Source organism: Melopsittacus undulatus, unplaced genomic scaffold, assembly GCF_012275295.1.
Source record: "Melopsittacus undulatus isolate bMelUnd1 unplaced genomic scaffold, bMelUnd1.mat.Z mat_scaffold_169_arrow_ctg1, whole genome shotgun sequence".
In the NCBI taxonomy this organism is placed as follows: domain Eukaryota; kingdom Metazoa; phylum Chordata; class Aves; order Psittaciformes; family Psittaculidae; genus Melopsittacus; species Melopsittacus undulatus.
This window is the reverse complement of record NW_022994131.1, coordinates 69,203-93,093: the sequence shown is the minus strand read 5'-3', so window position 1 is coordinate 93,093 and position 23,891 is coordinate 69,203. Positions and strand designations below refer to the sequence as shown.

At 47.8% G+C, this 23,891-nt stretch overlaps 2 long non-coding RNA genes across 5 annotated transcripts; both read right to left on the bottom strand.

Annotated features, from left to right (window-relative positions):
- Nucleotides 1–10,719: 10,719 nt before the first annotated feature.
- On the bottom strand, nucleotides 10,720–19,173 carry LOC117438359 (uncharacterized). Of its 4 annotated transcripts, none has more exons than XR_004550713.1 (5): nucleotides 19,142–19,173; nucleotides 14,831–14,927; nucleotides 14,332–14,456; nucleotides 13,993–14,112; nucleotides 10,720–11,215 (listed from the first exon to the last, which is right to left on the bottom strand). It is a non-coding gene; the product is annotated as an uncharacterized lncRNA (long non-coding RNA). The 4 variants fall into 4 exon arrangements; XR_004550711.1 differs by lacking the exon at nucleotides 19,142–19,173 and adding an exon at nucleotides 15,627–15,763; XR_004550712.1 differs by lacking the exon at nucleotides 19,142–19,173 and adding an exon at nucleotides 15,070–15,190.
- Nucleotides 19,174–19,777: 604 nt separating this feature from the next.
- On the bottom strand, nucleotides 19,778–23,514 carry LOC117438358 (uncharacterized). The gene is made up of 3 exons (XR_004550709.1): nucleotides 22,784–23,514; nucleotides 20,668–20,782; nucleotides 19,778–19,831 (listed from the first exon to the last, which is right to left on the bottom strand). It is a non-coding gene; the product is annotated as an uncharacterized lncRNA (long non-coding RNA).
- Between the last annotated feature and the right edge of the window lie 377 nt (nucleotides 23,515–23,891).

The following is a 23,891-nucleotide window of genomic DNA, read 5'->3' as shown; positions in this document are numbered from 1 at the left end:
TCAAGATTATATTTTCTGTTGATGGTTTATTTAAAAGGGAAGGAAAAACTTACAAACAAAAAAACACAGGAAAGAACAACACATTACTCTATAAAAACAACAACACATTACTCTATAAAAACGGTAAATAACTTCTTTCATATTCTCTTCTGCAGATATTATGTAGGTTTTGGCAGCAAAATTTGTTTGCATTTGGTAAAAACAAAATTCAGCAGCGAAAAGGAGAAAATCGATTTGATGGTTCTGTCCTGAAATTAATTTTCTCAGTTTGTCTCCTAAATACAGACTTAGCAGAACACCTGCGTGGAAAAATACTCAGTGATGAGCCATGAGTGACTCAGAGGCTGGACCACCACACTGGCAGCCCTCACGTCCACAGCAGGGAACTTGCAGCTTAGAGCTGGGTGGCCAGGCTTCCTGTTCACCTGATGAAAGGAGATGAGGACCTCAGGACAAGATTTGCCAGTCCAAAGGTAACGGGGGGGAAAGCTGCTTGAAGGTCAGATCAGATTTCTTTGATCACAGGTGAAATGAGGGCTCTCAGCCTAGGCAGCTGATTCCTCCCTTTGCAGTACTTGCAGTGCTCACAGTTTTACCAAAATAAATCATCATTTTCAAAACTCATGCCAATAGAGCTGGGTATTGCCATTCTAACAGTGCGGAGCAGCCACTGTCAGATCATGGCCCAGCACCTCTTTCAAAGTCCTGCCCTTTCCCACTCTGAAATAAAAGGTTCCCAAGAGGAGAAGGAAACAGACTGAAATGTTCCCTGATCTGCTGGAATATTCAGGTTATTAACAGTTCTGTTCAAACTCAGGCTTCAATTTTTTCTCCTCTAACAAAGACGACTTCAAAAGTTTTACTGGATCAATGCGCAAAGGCAGAAGAGGATGTGCAAGCATCTTTCCTCAAAACACAAACTATTTGGTTGCTGACAGAAGGTGCTTGTGGGGTTTTAAAATACCTTTGTGTACCTGATACAAGGGTTTTAATCAGTCAAACAATTGAAAACCTTGTACAACTGTTAAAGTCCCCAAACAGATCATGTTCTCTCTTTTTTCTATGAAAATGGAACAGGAATTGTACATGAAGAAGAAAAACAGCTCTCAACAAATGTTACAGAATGACCAAAACATGTTATTTATCTGTAAGTCTCCTAAAGCAAGCTAATAGCTACCATTCTATTTTGTGCACTTCATACCAGCAATCAGTAAAAGATGCAGGACATCCCTTATTGGATTAAAAGAGTTCTAATGTGTATTTTATCAGCAGATGGAATTAGCCTGCAACACATAAATGGGCCCTTCTATAGTCTCTTTCAAAACAAAAACCCCAACAAAACTAAACATATGTACATGTTTATAACTGCTTTGTTCTAGAGAAAGAAAAAAGTCCTGTATCAGACTGTAGTTTTCCAAGGGCTTTTCCTTTCATATGACTTTCAAACAGCCACCTCCCAACATGCAGAACGTTGCCAAGGAAATTAGGAATGATGGTAAATCACAGCATCTTTTATTCGTCCCAGGCAAAAGCAGAGTAAAACTCATTCAAGCAATATTTTTTCTCCCTTTACTCAGCTCTAGGTCTGTCCTTTCTCCTTCATTAGTGAACAGCTTCAGGAGTATCTTTGACTTCTGTCCCTGTTTCTTTCTAGAGACATAATCCATGAAGTGCCTTTTCAAACTACAGGAACTGGACTAGGCACTGTGCAATAGTGGTATCCAGGATTACATTCAATCACTGTGCACTTCTCGACTTCAGCCGCACCGGCCAGTCTTAACCTGGTACAAATAAATTTCCAATCCTGTTAACACTGCAGGATTAGTTTGGTACCTGACAGTGCCAGATCATAGTCTGTCCTAGCGGAACAATCTTACTGAATGTTGCAGTCGTTCAAATCTCTCCGGTGTGATCTTACTCACACTGAACAAGATTGACAGATCTTTGGCTAAACTAAACTAAAGCATGTCATGACTAAGGAAGAGAATTCCTGGTTTTATCCTCTGAGCCCGCTTTAGGCTTGGTTTCAAACTGCTGGATTCATCATTAAAATATAAATATGCATTTGAAAAAAAACCAACAGGCTTTTAAGCAGACAAGTCAGAAAGCACAAAATGACATTTTATTGGAAAGGCAGGTGAGATCCAGCTTTCCAGGCTCAGCTATGTCACAGTTAGTAAACAGCACAACAGAACTCAGCAGTAAATGCTAATCTGGTATGGAGATAAATGCCTCAGGCAATAGTAATAAAATGCCCTCACTAACAAACGTGTCTGCTCTGGATTCTGGAAAAGTTTACACTTCAGGGGGAAAAAAAGAAAAAAGAAGAAAAAAGAAGAAAACCAACCCCCACCTATGCTCATTGCTGATGTTCCTGCATCCATTAAACCTGTGGTTTTCCAGTCAACGTATTCTAAACTCGCCAAAGACTCTGTTTTCTATAAAAGTAAAGCCAGCCTCCCCCCAGTTCTCTGACAGAGCTCATGCTCTCCTGCATGGATTATTGAACACTGTACCTGAACAACTGATCCTTGCCAAAGCCCCTGCTCATGCAAAACTTTGTCAGAAGGAATTTGTGCCAGTAGTGTTGACCCTGTCCTGATCCATGCTCTGTCCAGGCAGTGAGAACCTGGTTTAGTCTGACTGAACATCCCATCTGACAGCCGAGGAGAGGAAAAACGGACAGGTCTGGCTGATGGTCCTGTGCGCTAGGATGGAGCTGCTTCCCTGAGAGTCTCCCCACAAACTGGATGTGAGCATACAAACACTTTAGCTGTACAAGCCTAAATAGGAAGGTCCCTGCATGCTACTAAGAGAGCTTATAAAACCCCTCTTTCCTTACAGTTTCTGAAAGAAGAATGGGTAAGAAGTCTGTAAAAGAAAACCACATTTATGTTTTCAAGGCCTGATAGTTTATTTGACAGCTTTAAAATCTGCTAAGAATTCATAGCAATTTTTCTCTGAAGTGAATCTATTAAAAATGTGAAATTTGAGATTAAATTGGAAAATGAGATTTTCATATTGATGAAATAAAGCTGTTTTGCTGAATTTGCATCCCTTGGAAAAGATCAGTTCCCTTGTTAGAACTTAAAAGAAACGGCAAATGAAAGAGAAAACCCAGCTCTACAAATCCTGTTAGATGATGAACACAAATAAATCTACTCCTTTCCTTTCCTGAGTACCACAGCAGCATTATTCTTGGTGTCACAAGGTGGTGCTCTTCCTTTCAAGTAATCTGTTTCACCCTAAAAACGACCCCCATTAACTTAAAGAGGAAAGCACACTTTGTGATTTATCCACATACACTGTCTTTGTTACTGAAAATGAGAAGCATCTCATCTATAGCACTATTTTGGCACAAAGATGCACAATAGTCACTTTTCTTTATAGGTGACATGCATGTTAACCTGGACATGGTAATCCATGACCTGCACCAAACTATTTTATAGTCTGAAGAACCCCAGATTACTTAAGTATTTTAAACTTGCAGTTTTGTGGTTGTTTTGCAGGAAGTTCAACTTACCTAAAAATTTCAGCTCTCTACAAGTGATGTTTTAATGATTTAAGCACCAAACCTATACATGCAATCAAGAATGAAATCCCTGAATTATTTTATACTAAATCTACTTTATTCTATGCTCATGCTACTTGTTCCAATTTTGGTATAGCAAAGATTTTTGTACTGAACGTGTTTAATTGTACTGAAGATATCAAGGAGAAGTTACTGGGTTTGATAGCTAGGTGTAGAGCGTTGTGATTTTTGGTACCCACTAATGCATTTGGAACTTGAGAGTATTAATTTTGCCCACTCTAATCAATCCTGTAAAAATTACTAGAAGCACAGATGTGTGTCCCCATCAATCTGATTCTTTGGAGATCAACAGGATAAATTACATCTTCTTTACAACTGCCACTAATCTCATAAAAGTAATACTGTATCACAACTCACAGCTGGGTGGTTTCTTCAAATTCACAACTCATAATTCTAGAGAAAGTTCCATGGTCACAGAAAGACAGTATGGCTGGGGCACTAATTACTATCATAGCATCATTCAGGTTGGAAGGGACATCTGCATGCAATATAGCATCTAACTAAGAGATTAATGATTACTGAACCTCTGGACTAAAACTGTAACTCCAAATAATGCTATATTAAACACAAATAATGCTATATTAAACACAGTGGTGTTAGCAACCACCACTCCTAGGGCCAGATTCCTCTTGATGTGCATCCATGTATTCACTCTGCCTTTGAAGGCATCACTGTGGGTGGCTGCAATCAACAGCGTGTGTCTGGGGGCTGCCAGGGCTGAAAATGCTATATTAAACACACATAATGCTATATTAAAGACAGTGCTTGCCTTATATCCATAAGTTATAAAGTGAGAGAAATGGCTAATTACATTACTGTTTAAGTATGACATTAATATATTAACTGATGACACAGCAAACACGTAAGCTAGGCCAATTGCAGCCAACAAAAATAAAGCACTGCCAAAAGCCAGGGACATTGTGGAAAAACAGGGCACTGCAGGTAGCAGATGACACATAGCAGGCGGCTGCATGCAGTGGGGCAGGAGAAGGAGTGGTGCTGAAGGAGGACAGGTAAATTGAAGTCTTCCACTGCCCATCAGTACTTGAATTGTTCACCTCTGCTCCAAGGACCCCAAAGCATGAAAAAACATGAAAACATCATTCCCCCATATCTGAGGCTGAATTACATCTAAGCTCAAGGTTTTGAAGCACTGAGCCTCTCACAGGAAGTGTTCAGGGCTTCAAAAGCCCCTGAGTCCTCAGAGAGGACCAGCTCATCAATATTTCACCTGTCAGAAAATCCCCAGTTGCTCTACTGCTTCTAGGGACAAGAAGTGTGTTGTGCTTATTTGTTTCCTCCTTCATGTGCCAATTCCTCCCATTCTACACAGGCTGTCCCAGCTAAGAAGGAGCATGCACCACACAGATCAGCATCCTGGCATATCCAAATGCTTCTGGATTCGCCATTGGCATCTACGATACTATTACCTGCCAACAAAACAAACATCCCTAGCATTTTGAAAACTGAAAGCAGATGACAGCGTGAAACAAACAGAAAATAACAAAATACGTATTAGTGAGCAGCAAATGAAGTGACTGCATTGGAGAAGCTCACGTTTAATTTATTAAAACCCTTCTGCTTTTTCATATATAGGGGATCTGCTGTGGAATTCCCAACACACTGCACCAGAGCTCTGTGGCAGCCAGGGCCCTGCTGCAGAGGACAAGCTTACTAGCTGTTTTGGTGCCTTGAGACCTGCTCTTTAGCAAGGCAATGTCAACAGAAGCTTCTACTGCCCAATGCAGCCCTTACTATCTGGGGAAACCATTACTCTGAAAAGTCCATCTCAGAGCCATTACATTTAGTTAGAAACCAACTTTGTTCCTGTGGAAAGCTCTTTCTCAGCAGATCTGCTGCATTATCCAGTATGTCTATAGGATTTAGGAGGATCCAGTATGGGCATGGGAGTTTGCTGCCATCTTCAGTGAAACATGTGGCACTCTGCAACTTTCACACCTTAAGAGGAAGAGCTACATGTGAAGACTGTGGCTCACTAAACTTTAAATTGGACTATGCCACCATATCTCTGAGGCTGGTATGGACCACGATATCCACTCTGCAGTCACCACTGGCATTAGAAGAGTTGCACAGCAGTAATCCAGACAGGAACCCCAGGAACAGCTGGTTACCTGCGTGTCTACCAAGCATCTCCAGAAAAGCAACATTTTAGGCTTAAAAACTGCTAAAACAAAGGGAGGGTTTCCTCCCAGGCTCTCACTTTTCCAAACTATCAAAAAACCCAACCAAAAATAGCAGAAAAAGTCCTCTTATAGCTCACTACATTGCAGTTCCAAAACCCTCAGAAATTCAGGTCCTTGATTTGACATCTCTGAAAATCCCTGGTAAAGGCAAAATGCGTTAGCAACCACCACTCCTAGGGCCAGATTCCTCTTGATGTGCATCCATGTATTCACTCTGCCTTTGAAGGCATCACTGTGGGTGGCTGCAATCAACAGCGTGTGTCTGGGGGCTGCCAGGGCTGAAAAGGGCGTTTTGAAAGAATGAATGCATGGAGGACTTGGCTGAAATTTGGGATCTTTCACCCTTCAACAAACAATGAAGCAATGGGGATATTGACACAGCTGCCTGAGCAAAGGACAGGAGCCACCGTTGCCAATATATTTTCTCCTCCAGAGGCAGGTAGAGGAACAAATGCACTGGACATAATTAGTTTTGCAGTAGAAAACAAATCAATTGAAAAAGCAAGTTTTCAATCCTCTATCTAACACAATAACAGGAAGCATAAAATTGATTTTGGTTTGAGGTGGATTGGTCTCTGCCACATGGTATGTGTGGGGCTTGCTTCACTTTATTTTTTCCTGTCCACAGGGTGACAACTTCAAATGAGTTAAGGCTGTTTAAAAAGCCTTTCCTTTGTACCTGTTAAAGATGCTCCTAACAAAACTCTAGGGCTCGATTTAACCATCAAAATCCCAGAGACTGTGGCCCTGGGTCCACAAAGAAACATTATAAGGATCCCATGTACCTCTTGAGATATATCCTCAAGATAACCCTCAGTACAGCAGTCAAATCTCATTAAACAATCGTTCCAACAGAAAGGTAGCAAGCGCCTTCAAAAACTCTCACCCTTTCAAGCAGCTGAGGCATGAACAGTCAGCCTTTTTAATAAACTGTCAACCTATGTTTTTTCCCCAGCATATCCCAGACAGCTGCTGGATTCAGTCTTTTTGACCAGACAGGAAAGCAGTCATGCACTACAGAGAACCTTAATTCTGGCCCCATGTTTGGCAATGACTTGGTTCATGTATCTTGGTGCTGCTCTGAATGGGGTTCTTACCCAAAATGGGAACGTTTAGTACCAGTCCCTCTGAAACTTTCTCTCTCAGCAGCTATACAATGTCATATACTGCCAGATGACTTCACCTCTCACGCTCTGCCTGTCTTACAGCTCTTGAACTGCCTCCACCCCACGGGAAGGTCAGGCACATTCATCCCCATCTCATACTTTTTTCTCACTCTAAGTCTGTATCAGTATTTTGGAAGATTCAATCAGAGGAGGAAGCACAGAGCAGGAGAGATCAATAATTGATTATGCAGCTTCTTCCTCTCTCTAAGCAAATGATTTACATCCACCATAGCAGTTTAGTAATCTCCAGCAAGGTTCCTGTGGATCTCCAGCCTAAATAAACTTCTATCAACCAAGAGGCTGGACAGTAGAGGAGGTGGGGACAAGCAGTGATCAAAAGTATTAATTTTATCACTTTTTAATGACAAAGCAGCAAACAGCAGAAGTAACTACAACACAGGGTAATTATGTCCCCAATAAGCAATTCAGCTGTTTCAGAAAAAGTTTGTCTAGAACATAAGACTGTATATTATAGAATAGATATTACAGACCACTATCAAAAGATCATTTGAGGGTACTGATGAGACTGTTCATTTCCAGAGTACAAGACGATCAAAGAAGCACACACAGCAACACCGTGGCATTAAATCATCAGCAACAAAAAAACAAACCAAAATATGCAGGATAAATCCAGAAGTCAGAATGAACTCTCCAATACAGAAGCATACCTGGAACCAGTCTGTTATTTCATGTGCACTATAACTATGTTGTGCACAACAGAGATCCTCCCAGGCTGATGCCAAGCCTCAGTTCAGAATGCAAGGAGCAGGAGCTCACCTTCCTGCTGTTCAAGGACATTGCTCAGGAGCAGCACCCCCCCACCGAATGCTGAAGAAATAGCCTTGTCTGAACACGTGAACTCCTGCAGTGTTACCAGATACTTGAGATCGTCACTGGTTCCTGAGCAGTCACAAAGGCAACGTGTTTATTCCCAGAGCCTGTCTATCCTTTTAACACCTGGCAAAATCCCACGTGCTCTCACCCATAGTGCCAGTCCTGACTTTACTCCCTGGCTTTGCTGGAGCCCTATTTCTTCATCTGCACAGCCCTGCTGAAGGAAAAGCAGCCAGCTGTGGCTTCCTGAGGATTCTCCTATTTGCCAATGAGAAAATAGGCCAAGTTACAGCTCCCTTCTTGTCAAGCAACTCCTGAAAAAGCAGACACCTATCTATATCATAAGTTTCTCAAGTGGCCTGTTTCATCTCTTGCCATCCCATACTTCCAGTTGAGTTTGTCAAAGTCCAGGTTTCCTAATACATAAAGCAGATGTTTCATATATCACACTATATGAACTCTAGTGGGCTGCCCATGTATTTGTATGTGTACTGTAATAATATGAACTGCACAAAAATACACATTTCTGGATTGTTTTCTGTCACTACACACTTCCACAAGATTAGAAATGAATGATCATCCTACATGCATCACACACCCCGAGCTGCTCCTGCTTTCTCTCAGGAATTACACTAAGGACAGATCCCTTTGTGGTTTGGGTTTGGTTGTTTTATTATTTGGAGGTTTTTTATTTAACAGCTTCTGCTGCTATTCTCTGAGGACGTAGGCAGTGTGATAGACATAGTCTGCATGGGAAGATTCTCAGTGACTTAGGTCTTAAAACTTAAGAGTAATACTTTGAACATGGCTTGCATTAAACCTCATCTACATGCAAAGCATTAACACTTAAAACAAAAGAAATCCAAAATATCCATTCTGTGAGAGATTCCAGTACCTATTTTTATCCATTGTCAGACTGATTCCATATATTCCATACAGACTTCATCTACTCATTTCCTTGTATTTTCACAGGCTAGAAATCAAGCTAATAAATATTCTGCTTTAATACTTTTGAAGAAAAAAACCCAAACATATCAACATTTAAAAAAAAAATTTAAAAAGCACCATATTGTGGAAAGCAGCAGCTCCTGAAGGGGTTCATACATCCCTTGAAGGGGATTTAAATGTGGATAGCTAAAAATACGTCCAGGTAAGTACAGGGGGAGAAATATAATGAAGTTTGGGACTAAACACCAAGGAAAAATTCCCTGACCACTGCTTAGCATCTCTCCAACAGAAATGAATGCCAAGCTATCAACACTTATATTTAAACACAGGTTTGGCAAAGCACAGACAGATGCTCTTTTGGGAACAATCGTACAGTGGCTAGGCTGCGGATGCTCTCACAAACACTTTTAAGAGTGAGACTTTGTGATCTTTAGGATACTAAATCAGAAAATTTATAACATTTCCCTCCTATGAGATAAAAACCAAAGGAGCCATGCCAAATTACTGTACCATATTTGCAAATATTTGAATGCAATTTATGCTGTTATCCTTGTCTATACTCCCAAGGAGCCACAGCGTCTTTTAAGTTCTTTCTTCTTCAGGTACAGTGGATGCAGCCATCCGTGACAAATTTGTGTTTTCTCTTCTGAGAATATACCGTATTCCTCAGTGGCAGAGAAGTGAATGGAGTTGCCATTTGCAAGATAGAAATGTTTACACCCAGACAGCAATTAAATCTGGTTTGGATGATAATGTTATAAATGAAATGCTAATAAGTACTGTAAATGGCCATGTAACCACATCCCATCATTTGCCAATTACTGGGAGGAGAGGGGAGGAGCTGAAAAGCAGCTGTAGAGTAGATGACATACTACTTTAAATGAGCAAATGCAGGTACTGTGCAATGCACAGCCCTGACAGCATCATTTTATAGCAGGAATTCAATTTTCCAAGCAACATCTGATTTCACCTTTTATTATCATGTCAGTAGTAATAATAATTTGCTCTGACACCGGCATTTTCTCAGAAGGATCACCAAGGGATTTATAAAGCCGAAGCAGGAATTCCAAAGAAGCTGGAGAGCACACCTACTTCAGCAACTGCAGAGCGCTCAGGGTGGCTTTGTCTGGGCTCCAAGGCTGCCACGCAGCACCATACACTGGAAACTGTTTAAATGGTTTATCATATGATTGTGCCCGAGTGAGAGGCCCTTAAACAGAATTTATTTGTTCTACCCCTGTGCCTAAATGCCTTCTGGACTGTCAGTTTTTCTACCACCTCAAGGGGCAAGTTTAGCCAGCTCTCAGTGGCTACAAGGACTTACCTTCTGTAATGGCTTAGTCTTCACTGTCAGGGGACTTCGGTAAAGTTATTTCCAGATGTTGCAGATTAAACCAATTCAGGCTGTGAACTGCTCTGCACATGAAACGTTCTTAAATAAACTGGACTTAGGCCACAGAAGACCCACCTCATGGGACAGAGTATGAACCACACACTGAACTATGTGGAACTACTCTTGACCCCATTATAGATGTGGGTAAACGAAACCCAAAGTCCACATCTGACCTCTTTTCCAAACCAAGCCTTCTCCCAAGGAGTCACACAAGGCCCTGAATCCCTTCTGCTGGCACTCCTCATTTGCCACAAAAGCCATTCATCAATTCTGATGGCCAAAGGTCAGAATTCCACTTGGCCTGGGACACTTGTGCATCTGTGCATAATTAACTTGATGGTAAACATTAGTTAAAGTTTTCACTGCTTCTTACACAACGATTTTGCTGGAAAAAGATTTTTCCACCTCAAGAACTGCAGCATCATTCCCTGGGACCAAGTGCAGTTTGCCTTAAACTATATGACTTAAAGACATGCAACCAAATTATGTCCTTCACATGTTATCATCACAATCCAATGGAAGATACATCTAAAAACACTTCCAAATGAACAATACACAAAATCACTTATTCTAAGCGTGTCGCAAGTTTTGGTTTGTTTTTATTTTTAACCAAGATAGAATAAAACAAAGTCCTTCTGAGAAGCAAACATGTGAAAAATGCCATGACAAAATAGACGAGATCCTTATCTTACTACGTGTGTATGAACTTATGAGCATTTCTGAATGTTACCAATACCACTGCTGCTTTACCTACACAACATAATCTAGCAAAATAAAAATACAGAACAGCTGGTATAGAAGCTGGATACAGCTGGAACATTGTGTCAACATTTTTTAATGGAATCATATTTCATGGACAAGAAAGACAGCCCCACAGAAAAAGTGCAAGTAAATCACCGGTTTCAGCTGAAACCTGCATTTCAGATGCCACTCAAGACTGAACTGTCATGCCACTTTCTGCACAGAAGAGTTAAGGAACATACGAAAAAGAAAACGTTTGTGACTCCTAGGTGGACAAGGCCTGAAATCAGTGCAGTGGTGATTGAGTTCAGCTGGAAAGGAGGTCCATCTGGAGGAGCTACAAGGAGAAGAAAAAGGCAGAGGTAAGGTCTGGTTACAATCTGGCAGCAGTGCCAAACACTTCTGTCTCTCCATTACCACAACCTATATACAGAAGAATTACAAAGAAGGGACTAAAACTGTACTTCACAATGAGCACCTGTCTACTTGGATAAAGCTTACCTGCGTATACACTGAAAATAGTTATTAGTTCTTTAAATATTCATGATACTGGGGGATAGAGTAAGGATACTTATAAGACATCTCATATTCTACTGACTGACCTTGATCTATGCCATTTAAGGCAAGACTGTTGTTGTCCAAGAACTGTCAAGACAGGGTATAAGGATCTGTGGCCTAATCAAGTTAATGAAAAGATTTCTTCCCTGATGATCACTACTCATATCTCAATTCAAAGTGTATATAAACCCTTAGCAAACATATCTAGCACCATATATCTGAGATACTTCAAGTTTATCCATATACCTCCACAGAAGACTTTTAAGCATATTTATCAGTTCTCAGAAGAGGTAACATATTTTACTATCTAGCACAGCTCAACAGGCTATGAACCAGCCCCTGGATACTGGAACACACACACACAAACATAGCCTGTACCACCTTTTCCAACAGGAAGGAAAAAAAGCACCAATATGCATTTATCTAAGAGCCTTGTTTGCCATTGCCAGTGATGGAGAGTGAGATGAAACAATTCAGCTTCTCCATGGGAAACCAGACTGCTCCTCCCAGAAACAGCCACCTGCCCTCAGTATCATCAAGGATGACGGGAAGGAAAGGCAGCAGCCATTAACACAGCAAGCAGTGTGCAGCAAATTAATGATCTGGAGTTTATTATTTTAATGATATCCATGGGTAGGAACACACCATGGAGCAGCTCATTACAGGGAGAACATTGTTTCTATGCCCGGAAAGAAAAGTAGCTGCTTTTATGTGGTTTAAGTTGAGAAAAAAAGGGAATAAATAGTAATGGAGTTTACAGGACAGGATAGGTTGCTTGCTTGTGCCACTCAGTCCTGTCACGTACAAGTGAAAGGTGGAACGGCCCAATGGACCATCTGGTTACCTTGACTGTCTTAGTCATCAGCTACTCCTTGTTACCAGCAGAGAACAGTAACAGACTGAAACTAGTCCTCCAAGTGCCCAAAGAAGTAGCAACCTAAAACTTAAAAGACCTGATCTCCCTCACAGCCTACTTCCTTCACTACCCTAGCAGACCACAAGTTGCAACCAAGCTTCTCCATAGGTTCTTCGTATGGTTAAATGCTAGGAAAACAGGAGCTGAAGCACAGCTTCTCTGAGTTTGAGCCCTGAACTGCACCATAATACCCAGTCTGCTGCTCCACTTCTGCATGAGATGAGCGAATTTTACTGTTAAAGTCTGGTGTTCTGTCTGGCAATTGCAATGTCCGCTCACCCTCACATGTCACAGCAGTAGATTTTCATTTCAAATCCATCACAGGGATTACAAATTCCTATGTTTGTGGGGCTGTGTATACAAATTAAACTGAGCCAGTTTCACCCAGATTCACCAATTTACTTCTCTACAGCATGTCAGCACTGACTCCCTCAACTGACCAAAAAAAAAAACCCCAAAAAAAGAAAAACATTCCAGCAAGTGCATAGAGCTCAATCAAAGCAGGTCATCTGCTCAGTTCTGATTCACTCATAAACCCTCTTTCATGTTTCTTCAAATCTGGTTAACTTCCCACATTATTAATTGCTGGTTGGCACCTCATCTACATAAAATAAAAATGGGATGCATTATATTCTACAAATACCTCTGCCTACCTGTTCCCCTCCTTGCAACACAAAAGCCAGCAGTCCTAGCTTTATTTTCCAAACACATCAGGGGGAAGGCAAACACATGTAGGGGAAGGCAAAAACCCAAACCAGGTTCTTATCTCACTGCCAATGGAAAAGGTGGTACCTTCAAAGGTCACCCAGGCTGTCTGATGACATTTTGTAGCACCCCATGGAGCTGTTCCCCGTGTCACAACACAACCAAAACCACAGACAGAGGCAATGGGCAGGAAACGAAACACAGGGCAGGAAAGTTCATTTAAACATTAAGAGAAAAGGTTTACTCTCAAACAAACCAATCACCAGAACACGTTGCCCAAAGAACTTGTAGAGATCTTGGAGATGTTCAGAGAGGACAAGGCACCAGAGGCTGAGCAAGGGCTTGGAGTAAACAGCAGGAAATCCCTTCCAACCTCACCCACTCTGTACTATCCATCCTAACACCAATGGCTCCCAAAGGGCCACCAGCAGTATCCAACCTGACCCCTGTAAGACCCAAACCGACACTGACACCACCCAACCTAAGGCTTCCCTTATACAAACTAACACCTATGCCTGCCAAATTTTCCTTCCACCACAAGCGTTCAAGTCCCAGTAAAGGTTAACAAAGCCCTTTACACCTCCCATTATATTCCCAGTACGCTGGTGTGCTTCTTCAGAAGCCTTTCCAGCCAATAAAACAGGCCCAAACTAATAATACTTGTTATTTAGACAGAGCCACTATTGCTTGGTATCTCTTCCAAACAGACTTCAGCAGGACCATAAGGAACAACATCTTCTCCAGAGAGATTTGAGTCTGATCTAAATGTAGGTATTTTTTACAGACAGACACGCTTCAGATGCCTCATCTGTATCTATATACAAAGCTAACCCCAAATGTCTCAGTTGCTTTTGGGTAATACACAATGGTAACTTGGAAGCAAAACACTTTGGCAGGCTGCATACCGTGTACAAAAGCACACTGGTATTACTCACCGTCAGATGACAGAGTTCCTGGTACGCAGGGAGAAGACGGAAGGCATCCCAAGCAGTCTTCCTAGTATGTCCCCTGGTCTCACCCTGGATGATCGCACGCAGACGAGAGCAGCAACGAGGCTGAGGGAAAACAAAGGAGAATTGACAACATCAGCCCAGCAAAAGCATGACTGCGGGGCTCTGAGCCTATCGGCTCATACAACCCAGCATCATTAAAGCTCTTCGAAACAGCGGGAAGTGCCAAAAAGAAGCAACCAATTTGGGGAAGGGGCTGGAACCCTGAAAAATGGCTTTAGACTTTTCTGTTTCCCCCTCTTTTTCTTTGAGCCCTTTACTTACTGTCCATGCAGGACCCGTGTCGCCCGCACGCTCTGTTCCCTGCAGCACAGAATGCCCCATGCCCGGGGAGCTGACTCAGACCCGAGGCTGAGGAGGACTCTTTGGTGCTTACGGGTGGGAGCTGCCTTTCAAAGGAACAGAGAAGAGAATAAATAAAACCGGCAAACTGGGAAGCGCAGGGAAGCAGGGGAGAATTGCTGTTGTTCCTGGCTTATAGATAGGAAAACTGAGGCATGGACGGCTGAAATCTGTCCGGAAAAGCTGTCGCTGGCCATCCCCTACCCAGGCTTGCTCGGCATACTGGTGGCACCGCTCCGGGTGCCTCCGTGTGTAGGGGATGCCCAGCACCAGCTTTCGGTAGCGGCTCCCCAACTGTGGGAGCCGGGCTGGACGCTCGCGCTCCGTGTGCTGTGACTGACAAGTATAATAAAATTATAACAATATAAATATAACAGCCCTGAAAAGAAAGCCGTACAGAGACACTTGTTAATGCACTCACTGGGAAGCCTTGAGAGGTCCTGATGCTCCGCACTCAGCTGATTCCATTACGGCAAACATCCCAGCACAACAGCACAAAACGCCGCAAGACTCCAAAGCTACAAAACACAAAGCACAGCACAGAGAACTCAACCCGCTGAAGCCCGAGAGCTGAATGAGCCTCTCCCGGCAACACTGCGCCTTTATACCCCAGGCAGCAGCCACAACTCCTCCCTCAATGATCTGGGGGCAAAGCAGCACCTGGGGTAAAAGAGGTAGGATGAGCAGTGCTTTCCGTTTTGGCTGATGGCTGCAGCCCAGGAGGAGATCCAGGGAGAAAAGGGCTCTTCAACAGAGCAAACCCCGGCGTGCTTTATCCAAAGAACAGCCCCATCTCTTAGAGAGAGATCCAGAGATCGGGCACCGGAGAGGCCGTGTGCAGAGCTCCCTCTGAATTTCAGGTGGCCAAGCGAGGGCAGGAGCTCTGTGTGTGCAGGTGATGCCTGCGGCGTTTGCAAAACCAAAAGCACCGCTCCGAGGAGCATTCCACGGAGGACTGAAGCCGGGCGCGGAGCAGCAGCTCCGGAGCCCGTTTCCCCTGCGGCACCGAAAAAGGGAGCGTGTGCTGCCACCGTGCGTCCGAACGGCGGTACTGCAGGTGGTGGAGGTGGGGGGGGGCGGAGCGGCTCCGGAAGCCGCTCGCTGCTGCCGTCATGTGTCGGTGAAGACGGGAGGGGGGGGCCGCTCTGTCGAAAATTCAGCATTGAAATGGGGGGCGACGGGGGAGAAAGCGGCTGGGGGCCGCTGTCCGGTACTACCGTGTGTCCTTCGGGCGGCAATCAGCGGCAAACCGGGTCGGGAAAGCGGAGGTGCAGCGCCGAGAGACGACTGGTGCTGCCATCATGTGGCCAAAGTTCGGTACTGCACACGGTGAAGAAAAGCGACTGCGCGGGTGGAGCCTCAGCCAATCAGAGGAGTGGGGGGGCGATGACCGAAAGGGGCGTGACTACGAGCGGGTGACGTGCGCATCAGCCAATCAGAGGAGGGGGGGCGGAGCCGGAGAGGGGCGTGGCTACGAAAGGGTCACGTGCGCAGCAGCCAATCACAGGAGTGGGGGGGCACCGCCGGCGCCGGGCGGGACTAAGCGTGATTGACAACCGCCGCAGCCAATCAGAGGCGTGGGGGGGCGCCGCCGGCGCCGGGCGGGACTAAGCGTGATTGACAACCGCCGCAGCCAATCAGAGCAGTGATCCGGCTCCGCCGGAGCCGGGCGGGACTAGGCGTGACTGACAAGCGCCGCAGCCAATCAGAGGAGTGGGGGGGCCAGTGTAGAAGCCGAACGGAAGCGGGGCGGGAGTAAGAGTGACTGACAGGCGTCTCAGCCAGTCGGGGTGCGGGTTGTGCCGCCGAACCGGGCCCGGACCGTACCGTACCGAGCCGAGGCGAATCATGAGGGTAACGGGACTCGGCGGAGGCAAACGGGGGGGGCAATGGCAGCTGTCGGCTCCCCTGGGACCCCATGGAAGCCACTCCGGTCCCTCCGGGCGGCTCCGTCCCCCTCAGGCGGCTTCGGCTCCGCTCGGTTCCCTTCGGGCGGCTCCGTCCCCCTCAGGCGGCTTCGGCTCCGCTCGGTTCTCTTCGGCCGGTTCCGCCGCTTCGGGAGGGTTCGGCTTCGCCTCAGCCAATCAGAGGAGTGGGGGGGCGGTGTCGGAGAGGGGCGTGGGTAGGAGCGGGTGACGTGCTCATCAGCCAATCAGAAGAGTGGGGGGGCGGAGCCGGCGAGGGGCGTGGCTACGAGCGGGTGACGTACTCATCACCAATCAGAGGAAGGGGGGGCGGAGCCGGCGAGGGGCGTGGCTAGGAGCGGGTCACGTGCGCATCAGCCAATCAGAGGAGAGGGGGGGCGGAGCCGGAGAGGGGCGTGGCTAGGAGCGGGTCACGTGCGCATCAGCCAATCAGAGGAGTGGGGGGCGGAGCCGGCGCCGGGCGGGACTAAGCGTGATTGACAACCGCCGCAGCCAATCAGAGGCGTGCGGGGGCGCCCTGGGCGCCGGGCGGGACTAAGCGTGATTGACAACCGCCGCAGCCAATCAGAGGCGTGGGGGGGCGCCGTGGGCGCCGGGCGGGACTAAGCGTGATTGACAACCGCCGCAGCCAATCAGAGGCGTGGGGGGGCGCCGTCGGCGCCGGGCGGGACTAAGTGTGATTGACAACCGCCGCAGCCAATCAGAGGCGTGGGGGGGCGCCGCCGGCGCCGGGCGGGACTAAGCGTGATAGACAACCGCCGCAGCCAATCAGAGGAGTGGGGGGGCGCCGCCGGCGCCGGGCGGGACTAAGCGTGATTGACAACCGCCGCAGCCAATCAGAGCAGTGATCCGGCGCCGCCGGAGCCGGGCGGGACTAGGCGTGACTGACAAGCGCCGCAGCCAATCAGAGGAGTGGGGGGGCCAGTGTAGAAGCCGAACGGAAGCGGGGCGGGAGTAAGAGTGACTGACAGGCGTCTCAGCCAGTCGGGGTGCGGGTTGTGCCGCCGAACCGGGCCCGGACCGTACCGTACCGAACCGAGGCGAATCATGGGGGTAACGGGACTCGGCGGAGGCAAACGGGGGGGGCAATGGCAGCTGTCGGCTCCCCTGGGACCCCATGGAAGCCACTCCGGTCCCTCCGGGCGGCTCCGTCCCCCTCAGGCGGCTTCGGCTCCGCTCGGTTCCCTTCGGGCGGCTCCGTCCCCCTCAGGCGGCTTCGGCTCCGCTCGGTTCTCTTCGGCCGGTTCCGCCGCTTCGGGAGGGTTCGTCTTCGCCTCAGCCAATCAGAGGAGTGGGGGGGCGGTGTCGGAGAGGGGCGTGGCTAGGAGCGGGTGACGTGCTCATCAGCCAATCAGAAGAGTGGGGGGGCGGAGCCGGCGAGGGGCGTGGCTACGAGCGGGTGACGTACTCATCAGCCAATCAGAGGAGGGGGGGCGGAGCCGGAGAGGGGCGTGGCTAGGAGCGGGTCACGTGCGCATCAGCCAATCAGAGGAGTGGGGGGCGGAGCCGGCGCCGGGCGGGACTAAGCGTGATTGACAACCGCCGCAGCCAATCAGAGGCGTGGGGGGGCGCCCTGGGCGCCGGGCGGGACTAAGCGTGATTGACAAGCGCCGCAGCCAATCAGAGGCGTGGGGGGGCGCCGTCGGCGCCGGGCGGGACTAAGCGTGATTGACAAGCGCCGCAGCCAATCAGAGGCGTGGGGGGGCGCCGTCGGCGCCGGGCGGGACTAAGTGTGATTGACAACCGCCGCAGCCAATCAGAGGAGTGGGGGGGCGCCGCCGGCGCCGGGCGGGACTAAGTGTGATTGACAACCGCCGCAGCCAATCAGAGCAGTGATCCGGCGCCGCCGGAGCCGGGCGGGACTAGGCGTGACTGACAAGCGCCGCAGCCAATCAGAGGAGTGGGGGGGCCAGTGTAGAAGCCGAACGGAAGCGGGGCGGGAGTAACAGTGACTGACAGGCGTCTCAGCCAGTCGGGGTGCGGGTTGTGCCGCCGAACCGGGCCCGGACCGTACCGTACCGAGCCGAGGCGAATCATGGGGATAACGGGACTCGGCGGAGGCAAACGGGGGGGGCAATGGCAGCTGTCGGCTCCCCTGGGACCCCATGGAAGCCACTCCGGTCCCTCCGGGCGGCTCCGTCCCCCTCAGGCGGCGTCGGCTCCGCTCGGTTCCCTTCGGGCGGCTCCGTCCCCCTCAGGCGGCTTCGGCTCCGCTCGGTTCTCTTCGGCCGGTTCCGCCGCTTCGGGAGGGTTCGGCTTCGCCTGAGCCAATCAGAGGAGTGGGGGGGCGGTGTCGGAGAGGGGCGTGGCTAGGAGCAGGTGACGTGCTCATCAGCCAATCAGAAGAGTGAGGGGGCGGAGCCGGCGAGGGGCGTGGCTACGAGCGGGTGACGTACTCATCAGCCAATCAGAGGAGGGGGGGGGGCGGAGCCGGAGAGGGGGAGGGCTAAGCGTGGTTGACAACCGCCGCAGCCAATCAGAGGCGTGGGGGGGCGCCGTCGGCGCCGGGCGGGACTAAGCGTGATAGACAACCGCCGCAGCCAATCAGAGGAGTGGGGGGGCGCCGTCGGCGCCGGGCGGGACTAAGCGTGATTGACAACCGCCGCAACCAATCAGAGCAGTGATCCGGCGCCGCCGGAGCCGGGCGGGACTAGGCGTGACTGACAAGCGCCGCAGCCAATCAGAGGAGTGGGGGGGCCAGTGTAGAAGCCGAACGGAAGCGGGGCGGGAGTAAGAGTGACTGACAGGCGTCTCAGCCAGTCGGGGTGCGGCTTGTGCCGCCGAACCGGGTCCGGACCGTACCGTACCGAGCCGAGGCGAATCATGGGGGTAACGGGACTTGGCGGAGGCAAACGGGGGGGGCAATGGCAGCTGTCGGCTCCCCTGGGACCCCATGGAAGCCACTCCGGTCCCTCCGGGCGGCTCCGTCCCCCTCAGGCGGCTTCGGCTCCGCTCGGTTCCCTTCGGGCGGCTCCGGCCTCTTGGGGTGCAGTTCGTACTTTTGGCCACAGGAGGGCAGCACCTCCCTTTGCTCTGAGCCACCCCTTTGCTTCCCCTCCCGCATCTCCGGCACCTGCAGTACCGAGCTTTGGACACAGGATGGCAGCAGCGAGCAGTGCCCCGAGCTACGCCGTGCCCCCCCACCTCCAGCACCTGCAGTACCGACGCTTGGACACGAGGTGGCAGCACACGCTGCAGAAGCAACGGCCTTAGAGCAACGGCGGCTCCCCTCCCCGTTGACAGCCTCCGGGGACCCCAGCTGCTGAGTGGGGACAGTTTGCAATATTGGGGCTGGGGCAAAGTTGCTTAAGGAACTTCTATTCGAGATTCTTTCAGACTTTTATTGCTTTGTGTTTGCTTTGTGGGGATTTATAATCACATTCTTCTCTTTTGCTTTTTATTTTCTTTACACATTTTATTTCCTTTTTCATTCATGTTTTTTCCAGCTGTCCTTGTCTTTTAGTCTCTTTCAGTAACTATTTTTAGGCGTCCCATACCTAAAATGAGATAAGAAATGGGCAAACATGGGTTAGAAAATGAAAAAAATGGTTCAAAACACCTTACAAATGGTCCAAAGTGGAACACAAGTGGCCCAAAATGGATTAAAACAATCAAGAAATGGGTAAAAATGGGTTAGAAGTGGGCAAAAATGGCCTACAATGCGGAAGATGTGGATAAATATGGGACAGAAACAGCCACAGACAGGTCAGAAATAGCCCCCAAAAAAGCTTTAAAGGGGTTAGAAATGGGAAAGATGGGTTAGAAATTGCCAAAAACGGCTTAAAACTGGTAAGAAATGGGCAAAACTGGGATAGAAATGGCCATGAATTGTTTTGAAATAGACTAAAATGGCTTAAAATAGGGTAGAAATGGGGAAAAATGGCTTAAACCAGGCTCAGAAATGGGCAAAAATGTGTTTGAAGTGGCAAAAAAAAATGGTTAGAAGAAAAAATAGTTTAGAAATGGACAAAATGGCTTAAACCAGGTTAGAATTGGACATATAAGGGTTGCAAATGGCTAAAAATGGGTTTAAATCTAGTTAGAAGTGGCCACAATTGTGTTAGAAATCGTCAAAAAAGGCTTAAAGCTGCTGACAAATGGGAAAAAATGGGTTAGAGAAATAAAAAAGTGGCTTAAACAGAGTGAGAAAAGGGCCAAAAAAAGAGGGAAATTTTAAGAAATGGCTTTAAAAGGGTTAGAAGTGACCAAACACGGGTTAGAAATGGCAGAAAGAATTTAGAAATAGCAAATAAAACAGTTTAGAAGTGGGCATAAATGAGTTAGAAACAGCCATGTTACGGCATCTTCTTGGAATCAGGGGCTAAGTACACACCTCTGTCCCTGCAAGTGCTGCCCGGGGCTGCCAGGAAAGCCGATCTGTGCAATAGGCTGTGTGTGTTCTGGTCTGTAAGCCCACCATCAGCTACGGTACAGGTGAAGTCTTGTCACTGGAAAATGTTGAGCAGATAATACCCTTTAGTGAGCTAGAAAGCGGCACTAACGCTGCCTGCCTGGCAGGCTAGGAAAGGCAGATACATTTGGGGTTATGCACACGAAAGCTCTACGTCCTGCCGTGGTTCCAATGTCATTGCTCTTAGAGGTAAATGGAAAAGCAGCCTCAGGCCTCCTGCTGGGCTCAGGGATCCATCAGCTGCACCTGAGCAGCTTTGCCTGCAGGATGTGATACTTGCTATGCTGGTAAGTGACCAGTTCAAATAGGTTGAAATCAAGGTGCATTTGCCCAGAGCTGGGTGTTACTCGCACTGGTACTGGTACTTGTGGCAGCAAACATTTACCGTGACCCACCTGCTGAACAGAGCTCAGTACTGCAAATAATAAGCCAGTTTCCCCTCCCTGGCTGCATTAAAACAGGCTCCTCCAGATGAATTTAACCTCATGTCAGTGAAGCACTTTAGCTCAAGGTGCCAAAGACAAGCTTCGGCATGGGCACAATGCCACCAGACACACCAAAGAGCGTGAGGACGGGAAGCCCTTCCCTAAGAAAGAAGGGTAACTGTGGCCTTGGGCTTCTAAAGAGACCCTCAGCAGCTGTAGGGAAATGCCTGCATTCCCTGGGGTTCTAATCATATGAGCACAGGATGGTTTTGGTTGGAAGGAACCTTTAAAGGTCATCTGGTCTAACCTCCCCTGCCATGAGCAGGGACATCTTCAACTCCATCAGGGTGCTCAGAACCACATCCAGCCTGGCCTTGAATGTCCCCAGGGATGGGGCATCCACCACCTCTCTGGCCAACCTCTGCCAGTGCTTTACCACCCTCATTACAGAAAAATACTGGGGCTGACCTGTTCCTGGTTCTCCCTCCCTCCCTCCAGGCCTTGCCTTCTCCTCAGCAGTGCAGGTCCTAATTCAACAAAGACAACACCAAGGGCTGCAAACTCTGCTGGCAGTACCCAAATGTCAAGAGGAAACCGGGGACCTGCATTGTCACAACATCCAACAGGATGATTAGAAAAACACTGGTAACTCCCCATAGCCATAGAGCTGCTGCAAAACAGCCTGCAAGCAAAGCAATTGCTGTTTAAGCAAAAAGCAGCGCAATGGTCTCCGAGCAGGAAAGCAAACCAAGCTGAGATTTCCTGGGACAATGTTTTCAATTACGTGAATGTAATTGACTGGAAGGGAAAAAACTTCTTGAATTAAGCACGTAAACAAGGTGAACAAAATAATTTCTTCCTTGTTCAAGCAGAGGATGTGGTTTTGCTCTCATTTACTGGCCCCAGGTAGGAGAATCTACATCTGTCCAGCTGTTAAAGTGTCACTCTGCATTATGCCAATGTAAGAGGAAACAAAGTCCTGCATCCACATCTTCAGCCCCAGCTCAAGAGGGACGTGGAGCTGCTCAAGCGAGCCAGAGGAAACCATGGAGCTGCTGCGAGGGCTGGAGCAGCTATGCTCTGGAGCCAGGCTGAGAGAGCTGGGCTGGGGCAGCCTGGACAAGAGAAGGCTCCTGAAGGGGAGACCTGAGAGCAGCTCCAGTGCCTAAAGGGGCTGCAGGAAACCTGGAGAGGGGCTTGGGACAAGGGCCTGTAGGGACAGGCCAAGGGGAATGGCTTGAACCTGCCCGAGGGGAAACTGAGCTGAGCTCTTAGGCAGAAGCTGTTCCCCGTGAGGGTGCTGAGGCGCTGGCACAGGGTGCACAGAGAAGCTGTGGCTGCCCCATCCCTGGCAGTGTTCAAGTCCAGGTTGGACACAGGGGCTTGGAGCAACCTGCTCTAGTGTGAGGTGTCCCTGCCTGCCTGTGGCAGGGGTTGGAGCTGGATGAGCTTTAAGGTCCCTTCCAACATGAACCATTCCATGATTCTGTAAAATGTAGAAATGGGGAGGATAACTACAGGCAAATTACAGACCAATCGATGAAAGCAGAGAGTAAATGGATTTCCTCTCTCGGCAAGGTCAGAGAAGCATGTGCTACGATTACCAGACATACCTCCGCTCTCTTCTCCTGCTTCCCAGTTGCAGAAACCTCTCTTTCCTTTTTGGTCTTGCAGATGAAAGAAAGAGGCTAAAAAAGTCTTCTGGAGCTCTTGAAAGGGTCTGTTCTGGCACACACAGTGTGCACATGGCTGCACGCTGCTCTGAAACAGAAGGGTTCTTGTATTTATCTAAGAACAAGAACTGGGTTTTTCTCAAAGCTCAAGAAACCACTGATGTGGGTCCACAGCATCAACGCTGATGAGGCTGATAGGCGGGTGTGCAGCCTAAAAAGAACGCATGATCAGGGTGCAGGTCACGTGTAAAACTCGCTCAAAACAGACACTCATATAGGGCATCGTGCAAGCAGGGTATTGCTGCAGCAGCCGTCCCTTGAAGAAATGGCTGGTTTTACAAACCTGTCTATCCTTACATCATCTTTATGTTCCTCCTCCTCGTACATATGAACATAAATTGTTAACAAGTTAAGCATAGATGCATAGATGGCATAGATGGCCACTAAAAACAAGAAAAAAAACCCATGTACTACTATGCCAAACCTAATACATCGGTGCTGCTCACACCAAACCATACACTGGGAGCTTCCTGCCAGCCTGTACCACTTCAGAGCTTGCAGCTTTTACCATGATATTATGATATTAACTTGAATTTTTGCACTGACTGCTAAGAAAGCAAAAAAGGAAGCATTTTTAGCAAGGGATAATAAAGCTATTTCATAGTATCATATCTATAAATAAATATAAATAGCCTGAAGCACATTAGAAATAGGCAAGAGCAGCTTAAAACAGGCCAAAAATGACCACAAATACTAAAGAAGTAGCCAAAACCAGCTTAAAACTAGTAAGGAATGGGCAGAATAAGATGGAAAAGCCTCTCCATTGTTTACAATGTGCCAAAAGAATCTAAAAAAGGTTTAGAAATGCAGAAGAGTAAGATAAAAATGACCATACAGGAGTTAAACCAAGCTAGGAAGGGGAAGACCAGGCTAGAAATGGGTAGGAAATGACCAAAATGGTTTGGAAACTGCCAGAATGGCTTCAGAAGAATTAGAAATGGGCATCAAGAGGTTAGAAATAGCCTGAAGCACATTAGAAAAAGGCAAG